This window comes from Heterodontus francisci, chromosome 12, assembly GCF_036365525.1.
Source record: "Heterodontus francisci isolate sHetFra1 chromosome 12, sHetFra1.hap1, whole genome shotgun sequence".
NCBI lineage: Eukaryota > Metazoa > Chordata > Chondrichthyes > Heterodontiformes > Heterodontidae > Heterodontus > Heterodontus francisci.
Window position 1 is genome coordinate 73,680,539 of NC_090382.1, and position 14,488 is coordinate 73,695,026.

Sequence of the window (14,488 nt, forward strand, 5' to 3'; positions counted from 1 at the left end):
ATATCCCAGGGTCAGCGCATGTACTTCCTTCAACTCCTCCAATTTTAACCAGAAATCTCTATTTCCCCTATTTTTCTTAGGGGTGGGTAGTTCCCTCAGTAACATCTGTCTTTCTGTGGTTGTAAGTGGTACAACTACAGTGTCCCTTGCCACGTCCCCTTGCATACTAGCGGGCAGTGTTGGAACAAAAGAATCAGTCCCTGCTCCCCAATACACAAACAGACATGGTCAGACCAGTTTAGAACTTGCCACAGAGTTTTAAACTGGCAGACAGCTCTTTGCTGCTGGACTGAGAACATCTCTCTCCTGTCTGCTTCCATCTCTTTCCCACGGAACTGAAACCCACTGAAGACACATGAACCCCAAGAGGGAAAAGTCTCCTACAGTGAACAAGGTTTAAGAAGAATACTGGGCCCCAACGAGAAGCAAGATCCACCTACAAACAAGGTGTCTACAGCGAGCTCAAAGCACAGTAACAAACCCCCTTCAGAGATTGCATCAAACTTTTTCACTTTATCTTTTCTTCTCTTTTCTGTCTCTATTTGCACGTACGTATCGCGTATGCAAGCTAGCGTGGGGTACGGCATGTATTCATTGGCATTAACCGAATTAGAGTTTAAGTTTTAATACATTTCACTTTTCTTCTTTAACCCTTAGAAAGCCTGTTTGTGCTCATTTCTTTGCCTTATAATTGGAAAGCGGTGAACAAGGATTCGCCAAGGAGGAGCTCAAAACACGGTGTGCTTAAAAACAAAACCCTGTTACAATAAGACCAGGTGAAGGCTGAGAAAGACCCCGAGACACCTTCCTCACCTGGTCATTACATTTCCAAATCGGAAGAAAAACAGCCAAATTGAACAATCCAGTAACTCCCAAATGAAGCAAACCAAACCACGTATCTTTAGATATCAACAAATTAACTATGTATTTAAAAAAGAACTAAAATCTTAAACACTACTAAGGTAAACCAATATCTAAAGACCTTATAACTTCTTATTTAAAAATCTAACTCCCGCGTTCGCATACATCTACTCAGCTTTAAATCAGCTGACCGAAAAATAGAAGAAAACGTCTTTGCAGATTACGTTCCTGATGAATGGAGTTTTCCAATACAACACAGTCAAAGTTCACTTACAGTCTTCCAAGGCCCGATGAAACAGAAGGTCCTACCAAAGATGGGGTTCAACAGTTCAGCTGTTGTAGTATTAAACTCTTTTTTCTTATTTCTTTATGGAATTAATTTGGCTTGAAGCTTTGTAGAATTTTGAGAGAGAAACAACACAGTTTTTCTTCCTTCAGTTTAAATTGTCTCAGGGAGCTCTCCTTCCTTCACTTGCTGCAACAGTCTCTCAACCGACTACTGTTCAGCTTTTTTTTAAAAGTCAAAATTGCAACATTGAATCTCTGTCTCCTCTCTCTCTGTGGCTGCTGCTTGGCAACTGAGCTTCCGGAACCTGCTGCCTTAAAGATGCGCAGATCTTTTACAGTCTTAAAGGAACAACTCAATATTTCCGAAGAGAGAAAAAAAAAAGGACCGTGACAATGATTATGAAAAGGTTTGGTAGAGAAGGTGTTTTCACTTGTGGGGAGAGCGGAACTAGGGGCCATAAATATAAGATAGTCCCTAATAAATCTAATAGAGAATTCAGGAGAAACTTCTTTACCTAGAGAGTGGTTAGAATGTGAGGCAGTTGAGGTGACTAGTATAAAAGGGAAGCCAATTAAACACATGAGGGAGAAAGCAATAGAAAGATATATCAATGGGATCAGAGGAGGAATGGTGGGAGGAGGCTTGTGAGGTCCAATAAGCAGTGGCAGAACCTGTTGGGCCAAATGGCCTGTTTCAGAGCTATCAAGCATAAAATAAATGAGTTATCAGAACAGATTGCTTGCAGAGTGTCATGGGTGCATCTTTGGAGATTTGTCCACAGAATGCTTATAGAAAGTGACACTGGTGCATTCAGATCATTATAGTCTACAACCTTGTTGACTCTCTTCATTTAACTGAAAAAGTGATAGATCCAGGACCTTGAACTCAAGCCTAGGTTTCCCAGAGGCACAGTGTCTGACTGAAAACATTACTGACATTTCAAATACTGTACACAAAATGCTACTGTAAAGTTTATATTGTTACAAACATTATTCTCAACACTAAGATCCTCAGCTTAGCAAGAAACCAAGATAGCAGGTCAAAGGATTTTCAAAAATTATTTCAGGTGATTTTCTTAACTTCCCTTCTATTTTTGTTGTTGATTGTTCGTGATTGGTCATGCTTCTTTCTGCTTGTTATTCACTCATTGGCACATTCCCAAACATCACTGTGATGTTTTATGGACAGAACATTTAAGCCAATCACATGCAAATATGTCACATACTTTGCATTTCAGCTATGATATTTGAGATGTGGCAAACACATCAGGCTAGACCCATTGGACATCACACACACAATATGCAGATTTCCTGTAGCATTGCTCACAATTTTTAGTTTAGTTTAGAGATACAGCACTGAAACAGGCCCTTCGGCCCACCGAGTCTGTGCCGACCATCAACCACCCATTTATACTAATCCTACACTAATTCCATATTCCTACCACATCCCCACCTGTCCCTATATTTCCCTATCACTTACCTATACTAGGGGCAATTGCTAATGGACAATTAACCTATCAACCTGCAAGTCTTTTGGCATGTGGGAGGATACATTATTTTAAAAAAATATTTGTATGCCACATAACACATACTGTATTATCAGGACCATTGTTATTCTAGTCACTTTCCTTACTTTTAATTTGTCCAATTCTGATTCACTGCTGTTTTGTTTTGCATTAATGAACAGTGTGTGATGTCTGAAATGTGACAGGAGGCAAATGTGATACTTCCAGGAAATGCACGCTACATTCAAGACTTTTAATATAAGTCTGAGAAGTGAATGGATTAGTACAGAGTGACCAAACCAATCAATGGACGAACAGATGCAACATCTTACGTGTTTTTTAATCATTCCAGGCAGTGAAAAGTGCTGTAACAGATAAAGGTCTCAAATAGAGGGAATGCAGATAAATTTAAAGAAGATAAGAGAGACTTCATCAGATTTGTAGCAGGTAAACATGACGATAAAAAAACTTTCAGTACTGTAACAGAAAGGGGGCAGAGAAGCAGTAAAATCTGTAAAAGATGCAAATGGGACCAAAACTGGAGACGAGCACAAGATAGTTAATACTCTTACTGATTACTTTTCTCCAAGTGTTCACAAAGGAAGATGAAAGCAACATGACTGCCAATGAGATAACCAAAATAAAATTAATAACTGTTGATATAAATGGGATGGAGATCCTTTTGAATATATATGCATGTCCAACAACATTTTTATTCTTGCCACATAAGATATGGTTAGGTTTATTTGAGTAAAAGAATAATTTATAGTTAGATACGTTTTTGCATCTTTGCAGTTTTGAGTTTTATATTTAAAAATATATACAAAGGTACTCTGAAGAGACACAAGGTTTATTCCTGTATACTAATAAAAATGCCTTATCCATTCTTTTTATTTTGTGAGTCACACTTGTATACATATCTTTCAAGTTAGTGTAAGTGAAATTTTGTTGCAGGACAGTATCCATTAAAATACTCTGTCCTTAGCAGAGTATGCATATTGGACAAGCTGTAGGTTCACACCATATTACCAGGTTTTCAGCGGGTTGTGAATCTTTGGATTCTGTACCTGAGAGAGCTGTGGATGCTCAGTCCAGGAGTATATTCAAGACTGAGATTGATAAATGTTTGGACTGTAAGGAAATCAAGGGATTATGGGGATTGGGTGAGAAAGTGGAATTGACGTTCAGGATCAGCCATGATCTTATGAAATGGTGGAGCAGGCTCAAAGGGCCATATATGGTCGACTGCTGCTCCTACTTCTTATGTTATCTTACACTCCTTGTCATGCTATTTGTAAGGCCTTGCATTTGAATTTAAATTTTAATCAATTTAAATTGACTATCGTGAGTAGGATTTTGTTCACTTGTTTATTTCTTTTTGTATTAAATATGTTTTATCAGACTGTTGAGAGATTATGAAGCCATAGCTCAAGCAAACAGGGTTCCAGGTTGTACGTAAAAGACAGTTCCCTCCCAAAAAACAGCCAAGTGTCTGTTGACTTGACTATGTCAGTCAACGAGATGGAGGCCAGGCAGGACTTCCGGCAAATAATGTATTTTACAGCAAAGTCCATTTACCCAACAAAGCAAACATGTTTATTTACTGAGTCTAGTTAAAAGTCTACAGCAAACAACACATGATCAACCAGCAACTTTTGCTGATAAAAGCATACTGATTTCTCCAGCAAAATACAGCAAGTGGAGGATAGTTACATACAAATTATCTGTAAAATCAATCCCTGTCACTTACAGCAGGTATGACTGACATGGGAATTACCCAAACATCTCCATTTTGACTGGGAATAGTGTCACTATTTGCATCCATAAAACAAAGCTTGCAATTTTGTCCTTGTACAAGACCTTGGTTAGGCCTCAGTTATAATACTGTCAGATTTGGTCTCATCTTTTGGTTACACTTCAAAGTTTTTCCTATATGCAGTCAAGAATTATTCATTTCCACATGTAACAGCATCATTGGTAAACAATGGCTTTAAACAAAATGTTTTTAGCACAAAAGAAATTGGAATAGTACAATGAAAAGTAGCAGTGATTTCTCTCATGATTTTAAGTTTACCTCCTGCATATATTAAATACAATCAATTTTGAACATGTGCTGCCAAATTGTATTTTTATCATTTAGAACACCATCTGATGGTAAAAACCAACAACTCCAAATATTAAAGTCTCAAATCTGTAACACTGCATTTCAAAAACTCAACTGATGGCTGTAGCATGTTTTTTTCCTGAAGTGCAAGACTTAAAAATCTAGTATTAACCAAGATATTTTATATATACACTAAGATATACAAGCCAAAGACCATTGATCATTTAATTGGATTGACAGGTTAAACTAGTGGAATTCTACCATCAATTTAGTGACTATGGACCAGTTTTCTTACCTATGCAAACTCTAGCCAAAACGTAGACCAAATGTAGTGCAATAACAAACAAGTGCCAGTAAATTGCTTATTCTCATTTAGTGCTGCTTTTTGAAGATTCATGCTCTTTATAAATTAATTTTTAACATTTACTGTCAGCAAAGATTTTTTTTAAATTGCTCATTAAAGTCATGCTACTATCATTAACGATGAACTCATGGAACATGCAAAGGCAGTCATATGAAGAAGTGAATATTTTACTCAAGGTGAGAATTGGATTCAGTGAGTTTAATGAAAAGGATATTACAAATGTCAAGAGTACATTTTTCCCAGGACTCCATGTTTGAAACCCTCCAATCAGGTTTCCGCCCATCACAGTACCGAAACTGCTCTTACCAAAGTCACAAATGGCATCCTATGTGACTGTGACAAAGGTAAACTTTCCCTCCTCATTCTGCCTGCAGCCTTTGACATGGTTGACCACACTTTCCTCCTCCAACTGCACTGTCATCCAGCTGGGTGAGACTGCTCTCACCTGGTTCCATTCTTGTCTATCTTATCATAGCCAGAGAATAACTTGCAATGGCTTCTCTTCTTGCTCCCTCACCATTACCTCCGATGTGCCCCAAGGATCTATCCTTGGCCCACTCCCATTTCTCATCTACATGCTGCCCCTCGGCACCATCCAAAAGCATTAGTTTTCACATGTATGCTGATGACAGCTCTACTTCACCAACACTGTCTCAACTCCTCCACTGTTGCTAAATTATTAGCCTGCTTATGCAAACTGGGTGAGCAGAAATTTCCTCCAATTAAATATTGGAAGATTGAAGCCATTGTTTTTGGTCCTCACTCCAAGCTCAGTTCCCTAGCTACTGACTTCATCCTTCTCCTTGGCAACAGTTTGAGATTAAGCCAGTCAGTTTGCAACTTTGGTGTCACATTTGACCCTGAAATGAGCTTCAAACCACATATCTGCACCAAGACTGCATATTTCCAGCTCTGTAACATCGCTCAATTTTGCCCCTGTCTCAGCTCATCTGCTGCTGAATCTTTCATTCATGCCTTTGTTACTTCGAGACTTGACTATTCCAATGCCTGGCTAGTCTCCCACATTCTACTCTTCTGTAAACCTGAGGTCATTCAAAGCTCTATTGTCTGTGTCTTAACTCGCACCAAGTCAAGTACCCCTATCACCCCTGTGCTTGCTGATCTACACTGGATCAATTTTAAAATTTTCATCCTTGTTTTCAAATCCCTCCATGGTCTCGCTCGCTCTAATCTCTTCCAGCCCCACAACCCTCCTAGATATCTGCGCTCCTCTTGTGGCCTCTTGTGCATCACTGATTTTAATCGCTTCACCATTGTTGGTCATGCCTTCAGTTGCCTAGGGCCCTGGAATGCCCTCCATACACCTCGTTTTCTTCCTTTAAGATATTCCTTAAAACTTACCTCTTTGACCAAGCCAGGCAAGTGGGCAGTATTCCTTCACCCCTGTTGGGCTCCCCCATCATTAAGGATGGAGATATTTGTGGAGCCTCCTCCTCCAGTTAATTGTTTAACTGTCGACGACTGGATGTGGCAGGACTGCAGAGCTTTGATCTGATCCATTGATTGTGGGATCACTTAGCTCTATCGCATATTGCTTCCACTGCTTAGCATGCTTGTGGTCCTGTCTTTGCTCTGTAGATGGCGGACAGGCTTTGGGGAGTCAGGAGGTGAGTTACTCACTGCAGAATTCCCAGTTTCCTACCTGGTCTTGTAGCCACAATATTTATATGACTGGTCCAGTTAAGTTTCTGGTCACTGGGTAACCCCCAGGGTGTTGGTGGGGGATTCAGCGATAGTATTGCAGTTGAGCATCAGGAGGAGATGGTTAGATTTTCTCTTTTTGGAGATGGTCATTGCCTGGCACTAGTGTGGCATGAATGTCACTTACTATTTATCAGCCCAAGCCTGAATGTTGTCCAGATCTTGCTGCATGAGAGCACAGACTGCTTCAGTATCTGAGTGGTTTTGATTTAAACACCTTTGAACATGTATGGGCCTTGGAGACTATTCTGAGGAACTCCTGCTGCAATGTCCTGGGACTGAGATGATTGGCCTCCAACAACCATAACAATCTTCCTTTGTGCTAGGTATGATTTGAACCGCTAGACAGTTTTCCCTGATACCCATTTATTTCAATTTTGCTCCTCGATGTCAAACTCAATCAGATATTGCCCTTGATGTCAAGGGCAGTCACACTCGCCTCACCTCTGGAATTCAGCTGTTTGTTCATATTTCTGGAATAACCCAACCTGACCATCAGTAAGCAGGTTATTGCTGAGTAAGTGCCACTTGATTGCATTGTTGATGATACCTTCCATTACTTTGCTGATGATTGAGAGTAGACTAATGGGGCGCAAATTGGTCAGATTTGTCATTTTTTTTTTTTTGAACAGGACAAACCTGGGCAATTTTTCACATTGTCGGTTAGTTGCTAGTATTGTAGCCGTACTGAAACAGCTTGGTTAGAGGTGCAGCTCAGGTGTCCAGTACTGTAGCTGGGAGGCTGTCAGGCCCATGATCTTTGCTGTATCCAGTGTGTTCAGCCACTTCTTAATATCACGTGAAGTGATTTGAATTGGTCAAAGTACTGCCATCTGTGATGCTAGGAACCCCGGGAGGAAGCAGAGATGGATCATCCACTCGGTACTACTAGCTGAAGCTGGTTGCAAATGCCTCAGCCTTATCTTTTGCACTGATGTGCTGGGCTCTCCCATCATTGAGGATGGAGATATTTGTGGAGCCTCCTCCTCCAATTAATTGTTTAACTGTCCACCACTTTTCACCACTGGATATGGCAGGACTGCAGAGCTTTGATCTGATCCATTGATTGTGGGATCGCTCAGTTCTGTCTATTGCATATTGCTTCCACTGTTTAGCATGCTTGTGGTCTGCAATGATAATGGACATTTACTCTTGGAACTCTGTGCAGAAAAGCAGCTGTCCATAACCAACACCTTTCAATGAAAAGATCGCTTCAAGCCCACATGGATGCGTCCCGCTTGAAACACTGGCACCTGATAGATTACATCTTGGTGCACCAGTGTGACCCTACACACCAACAAGGAGTCAGTCCTGGATCGCTGGTTGGAGCACTTTGAAACTCTCTTCAGCACAAGTGCACAATGCATGATACTTCCATCAATCGCATCTAACAACAGCCTGTCAAAGAAGAACTGGATGAGAGCCCAACTCTGGAGGAAACTGTGACCGCTATCAACCAGATGAAGAACAACGAAGCCCCCCCGGAGCTGATGGAATTCCACCTGAAGCCTTGAAACATGATGGCTCTGCCCTATACACCAAACTCCATGAGTTTTTCATGGCCTGCAGGATTCCACAGGATCTTCGTGAGGACCTTATCATCACCTTGTACAAAAACAAAGGAGAAAAAAATCAGACTGCTGCGGGATCACCTGCCTTTCTATTGCTGGGAAGGTCCTGGCTAGAATACTTCTGAACAGGCTTGTGCCTACCATTGCGGAAGAAAACCTCCCAGAGAGCCAGTGTGGTTGCAGAGCAACCAGAAGCACCACAGACATGACATTTGTACTCAGACAATTACAAGAAAGGTGTTGTGAGAAAAACAAAGGCCAGTATGCCACTTTCGTAGACCTCACTAAGGCATTCGACACTGTGAGCAGAGATGGACTTTGGAAAATCCTTGAAAAACTTGGATTCCCACCCAGGTTCCTGGCCACAGTGAAGCAGTTTCATGAAAATCAGTATGGACATGTCAAGCAAAACGGCGACCTCCCAAATCCCTTCCATATCTCCAATGGCGTGAAGCAGGGTTGTGTGCTGGCCCCACCCCTATTCACCATCTTTTTCAGCATGATGCTGCAGCAGGCAATGGAAGACCTTAAGGAGGGAGTTTGCATACGCTTCCGGACTGAGGGAGGCCTTTTCAACCTCGGGCGTCTTCAGGCTCACACAAAGACACAAGAAAAACTCATCCATGAACTTCTTTTCGCCAATGACTGTGCTCTCCTGGCCCACAGTCAGTCAGACCTGCAAAGTATAACAACACATTTTTCCGAGGCGGCACAACTCTTCGGAATAAAAATCAGTTTAAATAAAAGTGAAGCCCTGCATCAGCCTGCACCCCAAGAAGAATATAGACTGCCAAGCATTGTCATCGAGGGAACCGAGCTGAATGCCATCAAGCAATTTACTTATTTGGGGAGTGTCATCTCGTTTGATGCCACCATAGTCAAGGATGTGGACAATAGGCTCTCAAATGCAAACAGTACATTGGCAGATTCTACAAATGTGTGTGGAGCAACCACAGCTTCAGAGCATTGATCAAACTCAAAGTGTACAAAGCCATAGTCCTCACCACCCTTCTGTACGGCGCCGAGTCATGGGTCCTATGCTACTGCCATGTACGCCTTATAGAGCGCTTCCATCAGCACTGCCTCCGCAGCATCCTCAAGATCCGCTAGCAGGACCGCAACACAAACATTGAAGTCCTGGAAAAAGCCAACATCACCAGCACTGATGCCATCCTCCTGCAAAGCCAACTGCGTTGGGCGAGCCCCGCCATTCAATATGATCACGGCTGATCTTCCACTTCAATGCTTTTTTCCCATACTATCCTCATATCCCCTTATGTGATTTGTATTTAGGAATATGTCATTCTCTGCTTTAAACATACTCAATGACTGAGCTTCCACAGCCCTCTGGGGTAGAGAATTCCAAATATTCACTGAGTAAAGAAATTTCTCCTCATCTCTGTCCTAAGTGGTTTCCCCCTTATTTTGCAATTGTGTCCTCTGTTTCTAGACTCCCCAACCAAGAGAAACATCTTAGCTGCATCTACCCTGTCTATTCCCTTAAGTATTTTGTAGATTTCACTGAGATCACCTCTCATTCTTCGAGACTCTAGAGAATACAGGCCCGGTTTCCCCAATCTTTCTTCATAGGACAGTCCCACCATTCCGGGAACAAGTCTGGTGAACCTTCGTTGCACTCGCTCTATGGCAATAATATCCTTCCTAAGGGGGCCAAAACTGCACACAGTACTACAGGTGCAGTCTAACCAAGGTTCTACACAATTGAAGCAAGATTTCACTACTCCTGTGCTCAAATCCTCAATACCATTAGCCTTCTTAATTGCTTGCTGTACCCGCATGTTAGCTTTCAGTGACTTATTGACAAGGACACCCAAGTCCCTTTGTACATCTACACTTTCTAATCTCTTACCATTTAAGAAATACTATGCACATCTATTCCACCTACCAAAGTGGATAACCTCACATTTTTCCACATTATATTCCATCTGCCACGTTCTTGCCCACTCACTAAGTCTGTCTAAATCCCCTTGAAGCCACTTTGCATCTTCCTCACAACACACATTCCCACCTAGTTTTGTGTCATCCGTGAACTTGGAAATACTACATTTTGTCCCCACATCCAAATCATTGATATATATTGTGAACAGCTGGGGTCCAAGCACTGATCCCTGCAGTACCTCACTGGTCACAGCCTGCCAACGCGAGAATTACCTGTTTATTCCTACTGTTTTCTGCCTGTTAACCAATCCTTAATCCATGCCTGTATATTACCTCTTATATCATGTGCTTTAATTTTGCTAACCAACCTCCTGTGGGGGACTTTATCAAAGGCCTTCTGAAAATCCAAGTATACCACGTCCACCGACTCCCCTTTATCAATTCTGTTAGTAACATACTCAAAAAACCTGATCTCCCATTCAAAATCCATGTTGACTATGCCCAATCAGATCATTATTATCCAAGTGTCCATTTATCACATCCTTTAGAATAGATTCTAGCATTTTTCCAACGACTGATATAAGGCTAACAGGTCTGTAATTCCCTGTTTTCTCTCTCCCTTCTTAAATAGTGGGACGACATTTCCAATCTGCAGGAACCGCTCCAGAATCTATAGAATTTTGGAAGATGATCACCAATGCCTCCACTATCTCCATAACTACCTCTTTGAATACTCTGGGATGTGGAATATCAGGTCCTTTATTTATTTATTTAGAGATACAGCACTGAAACAGGCCCTTCGACCCGAGTCTGTGCCGACCATTAACCACCCATTTATACTAATCCTACCTAATCCCATATTCCTACCACATCCTCACCTGTCCCTATATTCCCCTACCACTTACCTATACTAGGGGCAATTTATAATGGCCAATTTACCTATCAACCTGCAAGTCTTTTGGCTGTGGGAGGAAACCGGAGGACCCGGAAAAAACCCACGCAGACACAGGGAGAACTTGCAAACTCCACACAGGCCTGTGGGACTTATCAACCTTCAGCCCCCATTAATTTCTCCAATACAACCTTCTTACTAATTTCCTTCAATTCCTCATTCCCCCTAATCCCTTGGATCTCTAATTCTGGGAGATTTCTTGTATCTTCCTCAGTGAAGACAGACACAAAATAATCATTTAGTTTCTCTGCCATTTCTCTATTCCCCATTATAAATTCTCCTGACTCTGCCTGTAATGGACCCATATTTGTCAGCCAAATGTTTCCTTTTTATGTACCTATAGAAGCGTTTACAGGCTGTTATATTTTTTTCCAGCTTACATTCATATTCTATTCTCCCTTTCTTTATCAGTTTCTTCGTCCTCCTTTGCTGTATTCTAAAATCCTCCCAATCCTCAGGTTTGCTACTATTTCTGGCAACTTTATAGGCCTTTTCTTTTAATCTTATACAATCCTTAACTTCCTTTGTTATCCACGGTTGACTGCCTTTACTTTTGGGGGTTTTGTGCCTCAAAGGAATATATAGTTGCTGTAAACTATGTAATATTTCTTTGAAGATTATCCATTGCCTATGTACTGTCATACCTTTTAATGTATTTTCCCAATCCACCTCAGCCTATTTGCCCCTCATAGCTTCATAATTTGTTCACATTTAAACCTTGGATTCAGATTGAACTACCTCACTTTCAAACATAATGTAAAATTCTATCATATTATGGTCACTCATCCCAAAAGGTTCTTTTACAAGATTATTAATTAGCCCTTTCTCATTACATAATACTAGATCTAAAATAGCCTGTTCTCTAGTTGGTTCCTCAACATACTGCTCTAGAAAACCATCCCCAACACTCCAGAAACTCATCCTCCACAGAATGAGTGCAGATTGAAGTCACCCATGATTACTGTATTACCCATGCTACATGCTTTACTAATTCCTGATTAATGTTCCTACCACTACTGTTCGGTGGCCTATAAACAACTCCTACCAATGTTTGCTGCCCCTTGCTGTTTCTTAGCTCCACCCAGATTCCACATTTTGTTCTTCCAATCTGAGATCCTCCCTTACTAATGTACTGATCCTATCCCTTATCAGTGCAACACCACCTCCTTTTCATTTTTGCCTGTCCTTCCTAAATTTTGAATATCCTTGAATATCAGTTCCCAGTCTTAGTCACCCTGTGGCCACGTTTCCATTATGGCAATTAGATCATACCCATTTACCTCTATTTGGGCCTTTAAGTCATCTATGCTATTGCGAATGCTGTGTGCATTCAGGTAGAGTGCCCTTAACCTTGTCTTCTTGACATTCTGCATTCAAAGCCGAGTTGATGCTCGCCTTTGTTTTGCCTGCCTTCGAATGTCACTTTCTACTTTTCTCCCTCCTGCTACCAGCTTCCTTCCAGTTTGAGCTACCCCTCAGGTTCCCATTCCCCTGACAAGCTTGTTTAAACCCTCCCCAACAGCACTAGCAAATCTCCCTGCGAGGATGTTAGTTCTGGTCCTGTTAAGGTGTAGCTCATCCATCTTGTACAGGTCCCAACTGCCCCAGAACTGGTCCCAATGCCTCAGAAATCTGATGCTATCCCTCCAACACCACGTGGTATGTCCATGACTTCCCACATACCGCAGGACGTACATTCGGATGTAGATTGACCAGGACACCAACATTGCTTAATCATCTTTGAAAAGTTCCATGAAATCTTGTGTTCCTTAATAAATAATGGGCTCAATTTTACAGACCTCCCAATGTCGGGGTTAGGGTTGGGGGGGGGGGGGGGTGGGGGAGGAAAATGCTTCCGGGAGAGGGCCGCCACAGACCCCTCCACTGGGAGGGCCCAACCCAATATTGCCGGCTGCAGAAAGGCCTCTTGGTGGCCCACCCAGCGCTCGGCGACAGGACTGCTAACTGCCAATTAAATATTTAAATTAAAATCAATAAATTAATTATATTTATGCTCCCACTGTCTATCCCAGTGCGATCCTTGTGCCCCTGGCCGGCACTCCCACTCCTTCGGATCCCCGTCCAGAGAAATGAGGCGGAACACTGGTGGGGAGGGAGGAGGAGTTAAGTTCCTCAGTGTAGGAGCTGGGGGGAAACGGGGTCAAAGAAACATCATTGGTGTTGGGGATGATGGGTAGGGTTTTAGGTTAAGGTTTATGCACTTTGGGGGTGTGGGGGAAGGTCAGGTAGACAAGATAAGTGTTTTGGGGTAGGGGAGGGCAAGTAATTAGTTTTATGGTTATGGGGTGGGTGGGAGAGGGGCGAAATAAATGTATTTAATTTTTCTTCACAGTTTCAATTTAAATATTTAAATAGTAGGGCTCGAAACCCTTTAAAAATGGCATCAGCGCCTGTGCACAGGCAGCTGACACCATTGCCGCAGACAGCCCGCCACTCCATGTCATCGGAAGGGCTGACCGCCCTGGTTATTTAAATGAGCCACCGTGATATGTGGCCCACTATTGTTTTCGCCCGCCGCTGATTTCGGCAGCGTGAATATAAATTTCAGCTCAATGTCTTAGGTGAAAGGCAGGGCCTCCAACAATGAAACACTCCAGTACAATTGTCGACCTGTATTATTTGCTCAAATCCAGACATGATTGAGCCAACAATCGTCTGACTCAGAAGCAAGAGGGCTACCATTGAGCCATAACAGCAATACAATATAAGGATTTCATTGAACATGTGGATGTAGTGTTGCAATCACAATAAGGAACAAAGACAACCAAAAAGGTCCAATCTACCATTACGAACTTGCAAAGTTTGAATGGAGGTAAGCAATGATTCAACATGGACCTTGTTTAGCACAAACTCATAGCGAAAAGTGGGCCCACTTCTCATCCCATTGTGTTTTGTGCACCAAAGTGCATTAATTCACAATACCTCCATTTGCATCAAGAAGGTACAGTCATCAACATACACATTTTGAAGGGCATTAAAGCACAAATTCCATGATTGTTGGTTTATCTTATTGCCGGATGAAGTGCACCTTAATTCTAGTAGAGTACATCATGTTGTTGTTCTAGCCATAGTCCCTAAGAACCGTAGGCATCTTTCCCCATGAGAGAGACACGGTTGGTGATGTGTAGCTCAAGCATGGCGCAAGGCGAGGAGGCAAGCCTCCATGATCTAATAGTTCAGAATTTGTAGTGTGATTGAAAT

At 42.0% G+C, this 14,488-nt stretch overlaps 1 long non-coding RNA gene across 1 annotated transcript in view; it reads left to right on the forward strand.

Moving 5' to 3' along the window:
* The window catches only part of LOC137375923 (uncharacterized), an 80,126-nt gene that overhangs the window by 44,392 nt on the left and 21,246 nt on the right, over nucleotides 1-14,488 (forward strand). The gene's annotated exons all lie outside the window — the stretch shown is intronic.